Consider the following 9,626-nt stretch of genomic DNA (forward strand, 5'->3'; position numbering starts at 1 on the left):
TTAATACATATTTGACTCATTAGTGTATACTGAGGGTAAATATTCATGACAGCTCTCAAGGAGAGTCCTTGGGAACTGATTGACAAAATCACTTTATCAAACTGACATTAGAGGTAAACATAGATTACTTAAGTTCTGAAAAATTTTCCAGCAGTGATTTTTTTTTAGATCTGGATCATTTCTATATTTATTCATTTTTATCTATAATTTCTACTTATTTCTTAAAAAGATGGAAATATTACTTTTTATATTAATAAATGGTACATTATATCATTTTTAATTTTTTTACACCACTTTCTTTTATTATCAAGTTTCAGAAACCTTTCACAAGATGGTTTAAATAGTGGGGGAGAGGAAAAGTCCCAAAACTTACAACCACAGTTAATGTTATTTATTCCATTGTTCCCAAATCAGATCAAAACCCATTGTGCAAAAGCCCATTTTTCCATGCATCTAAATGATAGATACAGGTCATGAAATTTCTTTATTCTACTTTTAGCAGCTTATGCAGGTGCAGCCAAACACAAAGCTTCAGGACAAATTGTACACAAACTTTACAATGTGGGACTTGAAATTAAAATTTGAAACATAAAATCTATACAAAACTGAAAAAAAATCAACAGATATCAGGACTGCAACCTATATATAACTAAATGTGAAAGGGAGTTTTGTTTCCTTTCAAGTGCTTTATTCTACTACAGAATAGTCAAAATGAAGATGGTAAAGCTTTGTGGTTAAATTATACACTGTGTAGATACTATACCAATTTTAAAAGTTACACATAGACCAACAGATGTCCATTAGTTCATCTGAATTGACCGGACACTCCAGCTAGGTTGCTGAAAACAAATCAGGCAAATGTGGAAAGAAAATCCACCAGTGCAATTTGCAGAGTTTACTGATGGGCACATTGCACTCTTGGTCCATGATGGCTGCTGCTTTCTTTATCAGAGCTATCATTACATGCTTCACGCCTCTGACCACCTCCTGAGCCCCTAGTGCTATCAAATTCCTGAAGCTCTACCTCCTCTGTTTCTCCAATTATGTTTGGAACTTCTGGTCTAGATGGAAGAAGATCTTCTAGTTCAGAAAGTTTGTCTGGGTTTATCCAGTTGTTTTCAGGAAACTGCACATAGAATTTCATGTAAAGATCACCTTTTTCAAAAGGATTAAGATACTGTGGCATACTTTCAGCTCGAACTGGTTCAAATACTTTGCCAGGAGGGTATTTTATCACAATTTGATGTCCATCAAGGTGTTTATTTATTTTTTTATTTATTTTTTTATAATTTATTTATTTATTGAATCACTGTGGGAAAGGTTACAAAGCTTTCAGGTTTAGGTCTCAGTCATGCAAATATCAAACACATTTCCCTTTACCAATACTTATTTTTTACCATGAAGAACCCCAATAAGACCTCACCCCCCACCCCTCCCAGTCCCTGTGAGGCAGATGAATTCTAGTTAACACTCTATCTGCTTTGATTAGATTCATTGTTTCATTAAAAGATTCACCACTATTATTTAGAGTTTACCCCCCCCCCAATCAGACATGCTGAAAAAGCATTGTGAAGTGATTTGCTTTCTACAGCTGGGTTCAAGAATTAAATGCTGGTTTTGGATTTCTGCTATTTTACTTATTGACCCTGGAAGTATATCTATTGAAAGTCAGATAGTTAAGAAATTGGTTTCTGTGCTCTGGAGTCATGGCCGTGCTGGAGAGCCGCTCGTGGGGGGCAACTGGTGGCCTCGGTAGGGCGTGAAGGGCGAACCAAAACGCCCCCCTTCCCATGTGGTTTTAGTCGCTCCCACACCCCCGGCTCATACCTGCTGTCCACAAGGCTCCCATGCGGCCGCCATCTTTCTTTCCAGGGAGGAAAGGGCGAATGGGGCAACACCCTTTCTCCTCCGGACAGACATGATGGCCTGGATTAACGCATAGTCCGTTCACTTTTCTGCTCCAAGCTGCTGGGTTCTGCATTAAGTCCTTGTGCTTCTGGGGCCGTGGCTGTGCTGGAGAGCCGCTCACGGGGGGCAAATGGTGACCTTGGTAGGGCGTGAAGGACGGACCAGAACGTCCCCCTTCCCATGAGGTTTTAGTCGCCCCCACACCCCCGGCTCATACCTGCTGTTCACAAGGCTCCACTTGCGGCCGCCATCTTTCTTTCCAGAGAGGAGAGGGCGAATGGGGCAACACCCTTTCCCCTCCGGACAGACATGATGGCCTGGATTAACACATAGTGCGTTCACTTTTCTGCTCCAAGCTGCTGGGTTCTGCATTAAGTCCTTGTGCTTCTGGGGCTGTGGCCGTGCTGGAGAGCCACTCGTGGGGGGCAACTGGTGGCCTCGGTAGGGCATGAAGGACGGACTGGAACGCCCCCCTTCCCATGAGGTTTTTTTAGTCGCCCCCACACCCCCGGCTCATACTTGCTGTCCACAGGCTCCCATGCGGCTGCCATCTTTCTTTCCAGAGAGGAGAGGGCGAATGAGGCAACACCCATCAAGGTGTTTAAATGTGAACTGAAACCCACACAGTGCTTCAACAAGTCCTATATTATATGTCATGTGCAAATCATTCCCATTTCTCTGGAACATCTCATGCTCCTTTTCCTGAAGCAAAAGAACAATGTTCCCTGGTTCCACACCTGGGGCCTGGTCTTCCTCCCCAGTTAATGTAATTCTCTGTCCATGTTTCATGCCTTTGTCTACATGAACGTCAAGAAAATCTTGACTTCTTTAATCACCTTCTCCCCTTCACATTTTTTACAATGGTCTTTTTCATTGATTACCTCTCCTTGTCCATTACAGTCAGAACATACAGACTGAATCTGTTGTGCCATTCCTTGAGCCAGCTGTCTGATCATGATGCATACACCTCGACCCAGACAAGCACTACACTTCTGCACAGCTCCAGACTTTCTGCCTTGGCTATTGCATGCACTACAGAGTACATTCTTGCTAAGTTATAGTTTGGTTGTCTTGCCATTATACAGATCTTCTAAAGATACTAGTGGATGTATCATGTCTTTTCTTCTTCTGCGTTTCGACTTCTACTTTAATTGCCCATGAAGCCAAATAATCTCCCACCAAAATTGTGAGAGAAAATGTCATCCATTCCACCTCCTCCACCACTGCCTTCCTGAGGACCTTGTTCTCCATATCCGCCATATAACTCCCATTTCTCTGGATTTGCTAGTACTTTGTATGCAAAGCTTATTTCTTTGAATTTGTCTCGAGCATTTGAATTCTTATCAGGATGGTATTCCTTGACTAACTTTCTGTATGCTCTCTTCAGCTCATTCTCGCTGGCACCAGGAGGGATGCCCAGAATGTCATACAGCTTCGTGTCAGTCATGTTCGCCATGGTGGCCAGCCTGGCAGTGCTGGAGGGCAGGAAGGTGGCAGAGCTGACGGAGCGCAGAGCCGGCCCACAGCAGCATGCAGCATGAGCTCAGGCCCGAGCAGACAGCCTCATTTTCAATTTTTTTTAAAGTAGGAAATGACTTTAATATAAGACTTATATACTATACTGTAAAGGTGCTTGCTGATTGCCTATCACCCTTTGACCATAGCTATGTTAATGTGCCAGCCTTTAATATTAATATATCTGTTAACTGTTCTTTTTTTTAAGTTTTTATTAGTGAAACACCATGAGGTACAGTTGTGGACTTACAAGTTTTTGTGCTTAGGTTTCAGTTATACAATGATCTAGTACCCGAAGTCATGAAATTTACGTGCAAGTGGTACTACATAGAAAGTATCATGCTAAGTGAAATGAGTCAGAAAGAGAGAGACAGACATAGAAAGATTGCGTTCATCTGGGGAATATAAATAGGAGACTAGCAAAATAGGAGACTAACATCCAAGAATAGTCGAGATAAGTACCAGGAGGTTCACTCCATGGCTTGAAGGCCAGCCACACACGCTAGGGGAAAAGGCAGCTCATATAGCGAAGGGAACACCAAGTAAAGGGTGTTGGGAGGATCCTCCCAGGATGGGAGATGCATGCTGAAAGTAGACTATAGACCTAACATGATTGCCACTCAATGCCTCTTTTGCAAACCTCAGCACCCGAAAGGAGAGAGAGAACAAAAGGGAATGCCCTGCCACAGAGGCGGGATGGGATGGGATGGGGGGAGGGATAGGGAGGTGGGAGAGATACTGGGATCATTGGTCACTGTCACTATTCTCCCATTGATCATCAATTTTCTCGAGCGGGCCCAGTAACGTCTCCATTGTGACAATTGTTACTGTGTTTGACATAACGAATACATCACGGGTAGCTTGCCAGGCTTTGCCGTGGGGGCGAGATACTCTCGGTAGCTTGCCGGGCTCTTCAAGAGGGAGGGAGGAATCGAACTTGGGTCGGCCACATTGGTCATTTTTAATTTTTAATTAATTTTTCTTTAGATCATTTTTATAGGTGCTCAATGGCTACTTCCAGTTCTGTGCTTGGGAGTTACTTCCAGTGATGTTCGGGAGACCATATTATACCAGGGATCTAACCTGGGCATCCTATAAATCTTGTGCTCAGCTTGTGCGTTCTCTGCTCTACCGCACCTGGATCATTTTCACATAAGTCATTGTGTCAAAATACTTTTTTGTTAATAGGATCCATACCTAGTGGTGCTGGAGAAGAGGGCTCCCGGGTCACACACAGAGATACCCTGGCATCCCAGTGTAGTGCTTGGACACCAGGGCTATGGAAACACACTGTTGCAAATCCATCTCAGGACCTCACACATGCTATGCATGTGCTCTACCACTTGAGCTACTACTTCTCAGGTCCCTTTGTCAGATGAATTCGGTCCTTAGGTTCTCTACAACTAAGAGAACAACGATAGATACACGTTTCTTCTACTTATTCTCATGTAGTCTTCTACTTATATTCTCATGTAGTCTTCTACTTATTCTCGTGTGTGTGTGTTTTATTAAAGAGAATAAACATGTGTATTTTCTGACATTGGCATTAACTTTGGGGGGAAACATTATCTAGACACTTAGATAAATGCCTTTCTGGGCTACAAAGAAATCTTCTAAAGCTTGCCCATTATCATGCTGAATAAAATAATTCATGCCAGATGTATACCCTCCCCAATTCCTTACCCAATTCTTTACTTGGCATATAAATACAGATAAATACAAGCTTTGAACACTCATAGGGAGTCAACAAATCTCATAGTGAACATAATCAAACTTCTTAATGTTCTCTCCTGAAATGGTTGGGTGGAGACACTCACAACTTCTGGAGGTCACATTACTTTTGAAACCCAAATTTTCTTCCAACATAGAAAAATGACAATGTCACTCTAAGATAAATGAGAAATCCAAAAGTCCTATCATAGCATTTCCAACTCAGGTAACTTCTCTGTAGTAGCCAACTACCTACAGTAATCTGTCACTGTCACTGTCACTGTCCTCCTGTTGTTCATCGATTTGCTCGAGTGGGCCCAGTAATGTCTCCATTGGAGACTTTGTTGTTACTGTGTTTGGCATATCGAATGCATCACGGGTAGCATGCCTAGCTCTGCCGTGCGGGTGAGATACTCTCGGTAGCTTGCCGGGCTCTCTGAGAGGGGTGGAGGAATCGAACTCGGGTCAGCCATGTTGGCTGCGTGCAAGGCAAACGCCCTACCACTGTGCTACCTACAGTAATAACATATGAAAAATGGCAGAAGAGAGAAAACTATACATAGGTCCTTTCCTTTACAGTTCTTGAGAGTGGATCAATTGTAGGGAGTGTGGGTTGAGTGTCCACAAATCAAGAAATGAAAAAACAGTTGAGGGGCTGGAACGATAGCACAGTGGGTAGGGTGTTTGCCTTGCATGCAGCTAACCCAAGTTCGATTCCCAGAATTCCATATGGTCCCCAGAGCATAGTAATTCACCACCAGGCATAATTCCTGAGTACAGAGCCAGGATTAACCCCCGTGCATCGCAGGGTGTGACCTCAACAAAAGCAAAAAAAGAAAGAAAGAAAGAAAGAAAGAAAGAAAGAAAGAAAGAAAGAAAGAAAGAAAGAAAGAGATGAGTACATTTTGTGCAGGATTTCTATTCTTCTTGTAGGAACAAATATGTACAAAATGACATAGGAATTGTGATAATTTTGATATTTTTGTGATAAATTAAAGGAGGTTGCACTTGAAACTGACAATGAAGACAAATGAGAAACTTGATACTTCTACTTTATAATTTTCATATTCCACAGTGTTGGGGATAAGATGAGGTCATTCTTAGCAACCTAAGATGAAAGTGTTGTGTTCAGTGTCACAGAAGCTATATCCAGAGGAACTCAGGATTGTTATGTGGTACTGGGAATTGAACTCAGGAGCTCACACATGCTAGGCATGTGCATTATTGCTTGATCTATCTCTCCAGTCCCTTAAGTTTTGTTTTGATTTTTTCCTGCTAGATGTCTTCACTTGAAATGGTATTAAATAGTAAACAATAAAATCACCATATATATGATTTGAAACTGCAAGAAAAAAGAAAAAAGCTCAATATTTTAATGTCTTATTGGAAATGGCCCTACATTCTGAACACCTGGTGCCCTGTTTTACTTTACCCTGCAGTTTATGTTGCTCCTGTGTAAGTTCTCATGTCTGTTCAGCAGCATCCTTCACAATAGGATGAAGGTATCAAGTTTTTAAAAAATGATCCTTTTACCATTGGCTTGCAGACCTATGAATTTGGGGAATACAGCTACATAACTCTGTAAGTGTACAAATCCTACAGCACCCACCCTAATAGGTATTGTGCTTTCTAAGTCATTCCCAAGTCTGATTCTCTGTTTTTCCTGACTCCAGAACAGCCAAACCACCTAGTTTCCTTTTTTGTTTATTATACCTGAAAAAGGTTCTGTTTTTCACAGCTAAGCATAGTGACTGAGGATAATGAGGAGGATGACACAATAAGAATAACTAAAATACATAGCCACTCTATTGTATCACATATTCCCTCTCTCATAAATTAAGATAGGTACTATTATCTATACTATAGAAGATAAAAAAAACTAAAGTAAAAGGAAAAGAAAATTAATTGCTTGAATTTACCAGTTTATGACAAGTATAGGCCAGAATTAAAATCCAAGTTGTCTGCTCGTAACCCTTTGGGAAGCCACATTTCTATTACCATCAGTCCTTGTAAACATTGTTGATCCCTGTGGCAAGAATTTGTTTAATTTCTAAATAGACACAGTGCCATTTTTTAAAATTGTTAGAATTCAAGACAGCAAAGGTTTGAATTGAGTCTTGTTTCTGAAGCCATAATTCTTAGGGAAGCCCCCACTAAGCTGTCTTTTGTGAGAAGCATATTGGTGTTTTAAGAAGGAATGTTCAATAGCTTTTGTTTCTGGAATTATTTTCTCTAAATTTTATTTCCCTGGATATTACTGTTCACTGATTGAAAGTCAGACATGGCGTTGGAGGGATAGAGTACAGCAGAGCAACTCTGAGAACCACCAGGAGAGATCCCTGAACACAGAGCCAGTAATAAAACCTGCCGCAGTTGGATATGCCCAGAAAGCCCCCAAACAAAGCAAAACCAAAAGATAGACAGAGTAGATAAAGGGAGGAATTTGCATGATCTTAAATGCAAAAATCCACTTTTTTTTCTATTTCTCAGATGTGTTAAAATAGTTTTCTCTGCAACTTGCTTCTATGCTGCTCAAGCTATTGTTGCTCTTATTGAGGTTCCCAGAAATCCAGGAAGATGCAATCAATGATTTTGTAATTCCAATGAAGTCTTTTTCTTAGGGTTTTTGTTTCGATTTGGTTTTGGATTTTTGGCCACACCTGGCAGCACTCAAAGCTTAATCTTGGCTCTGCACTTAAGGATCACTCCTGGCAGTGTTTTGGGAATCTTATGGGATCCAGGTCAGCCCATGCAAGATTGTTGTATTACAACCCCCACAATGGATTCTTAAAAGGTTCTGCACTAATAAATGAGGAAAATAAAGGTTGATACTAATGAAATTCTGGAGTTTAGATAATACATGCTTATATAACATTTTTGATTCTGCCACAGAAACATATAGACTTTTAACTTCAGGAACACATCATTTAAGGTTTTTATTTTGTGCTGCCAAAATTTGCTGCTGTAACAAAGACATGCTGCTTTAAGAAAAAGTATGCATCTTACTGTAAAAAAAAAAAGAAAAGAAAAAGAAAAGTGTAATGTGGGATGCACCGTGCAAGTTAAAACACTACAAACCACAAAGGTGAGGATCATAGGACAAATATTTCTTTACTAGCTTTGAGTGGGATGATGTCTTTATGATTTATTCTAAAATAACAAAACAATCTGAAACAATGAAGTGTTTCTTTGTGCCTCATGAATATATATGAATTCAGTTCATGACAGAACAAGTCATTGGCTGTCTCTGCCAAATAGCCAAAAGGGGATGATTGATTGTTTTATGCAAGAACCTCACAGTCTTTAGATACTTGAGATTTGTGGTTGAAGAAATGCAAAGCATTGCCAAAAAAATGAATATAACTCGAAAATAGTATCACAATATTTATACTGATGACCAGAGGTACTGGAGAACTAATAATCACAAACTTCCCAAATCTAGAACAGATGCCCTAACATAAACTATGTTTTTTATTTCTTTAAACAAGACTTATATTACCTTTGAAGTATATACACTATAAAATATATTTGATTTGCTTTAGTTGTTCATTTCATTCATATCAGAGGATTATTTTTTAAGTAAAAAATTTACCAAAAGTTAAAAAGAACAAGTGTTTTTTTTACAGTCATATAAGGAAACCATCCCTCCCTGAAATGTAAGTTGACTAATATTTATTTACTTAGATTCTAAAATGATATATATTTATGTACTTAGAGAAACATTTATTACTGAAAACTTGTATTTTTAATTTTTGGCAATTTAAAATCATTAGGGTTAGGGAGAAGGATGATAGTTCACTCTATTCATAAATATATTATCTTCATTTACATGACCCAAAATGAGAATCCTAAAATGTGGAATTATATTTATCTGAAGGGCAATCACAGGAAGCAAAAGTGAAGAAACAGGGAGAATGAGTAGCAAAGAAAAGGCCAGTTCAGGCTTGTGTAGTACTGAGAGTTCACTGCTGGAGGAAACAGAACCTCCTTCCCACAGGGATCTCTGGGAAACACAAGAACTCTCCGACCCTCCTTTGGAAGCATAGGTGGTGGGTATTGGTTGCCCAACAGAGGTTGGAGATGCTCCTGGGAATACTGACCCCTTGTTGCTGCTCTACCTATGCATAGACGGAGAAAGTAGCTGTGATTTAGAGCGAAAAAAAATGTAAAGCCTACCAAACAGAATGAACCAAATGCCTTGCTTAAAAGTAATTTTAAAAACAAGGTTCACAGTCATGAAATTGAAATTATTTGTGATGTCCAATTTGTAAAGATATTAGGAATTGGGAAGTTTTGAAGCTTTTATAAAAAGCAAAACAAAACAAAACACAGCTACTTTTAGGAAGCCTCTTATTTCACTAGCTTGATTTTTCTTGTAATAAACTGGAAAAATACATTAATAGTGGTCACTCCTTAGAGCTATTATGAGGATTGTATGAGGATAACTTATGTAAGCACTTGCCATACTGCTACCACATTGTAACAGTTCAAAT

The 9,626-nt window shown here is 39.8% G+C and overlaps 1 pseudogene; it reads right to left on the minus strand.

Moving 5' to 3' along the window:
- Positions 1-306: 306 nt before the first annotated feature.
- On the minus strand, positions 307-3,364 carry LOC130027614 (dnaJ homolog subfamily A member 2-like; annotated as a pseudogene).
- Between the last annotated feature and the right edge of the window lie 6,262 nt (positions 3,365-9,626).

The sequence above is a fragment of the Sorex fumeus genome, unplaced genomic scaffold (genome assembly GCF_029834395.1).
Source record: "Sorex fumeus unplaced genomic scaffold, SorFum_2.1 ptg000037l, whole genome shotgun sequence".
NCBI classification, from domain to species: domain Eukaryota; kingdom Metazoa; phylum Chordata; class Mammalia; order Eulipotyphla; family Soricidae; genus Sorex; species Sorex fumeus.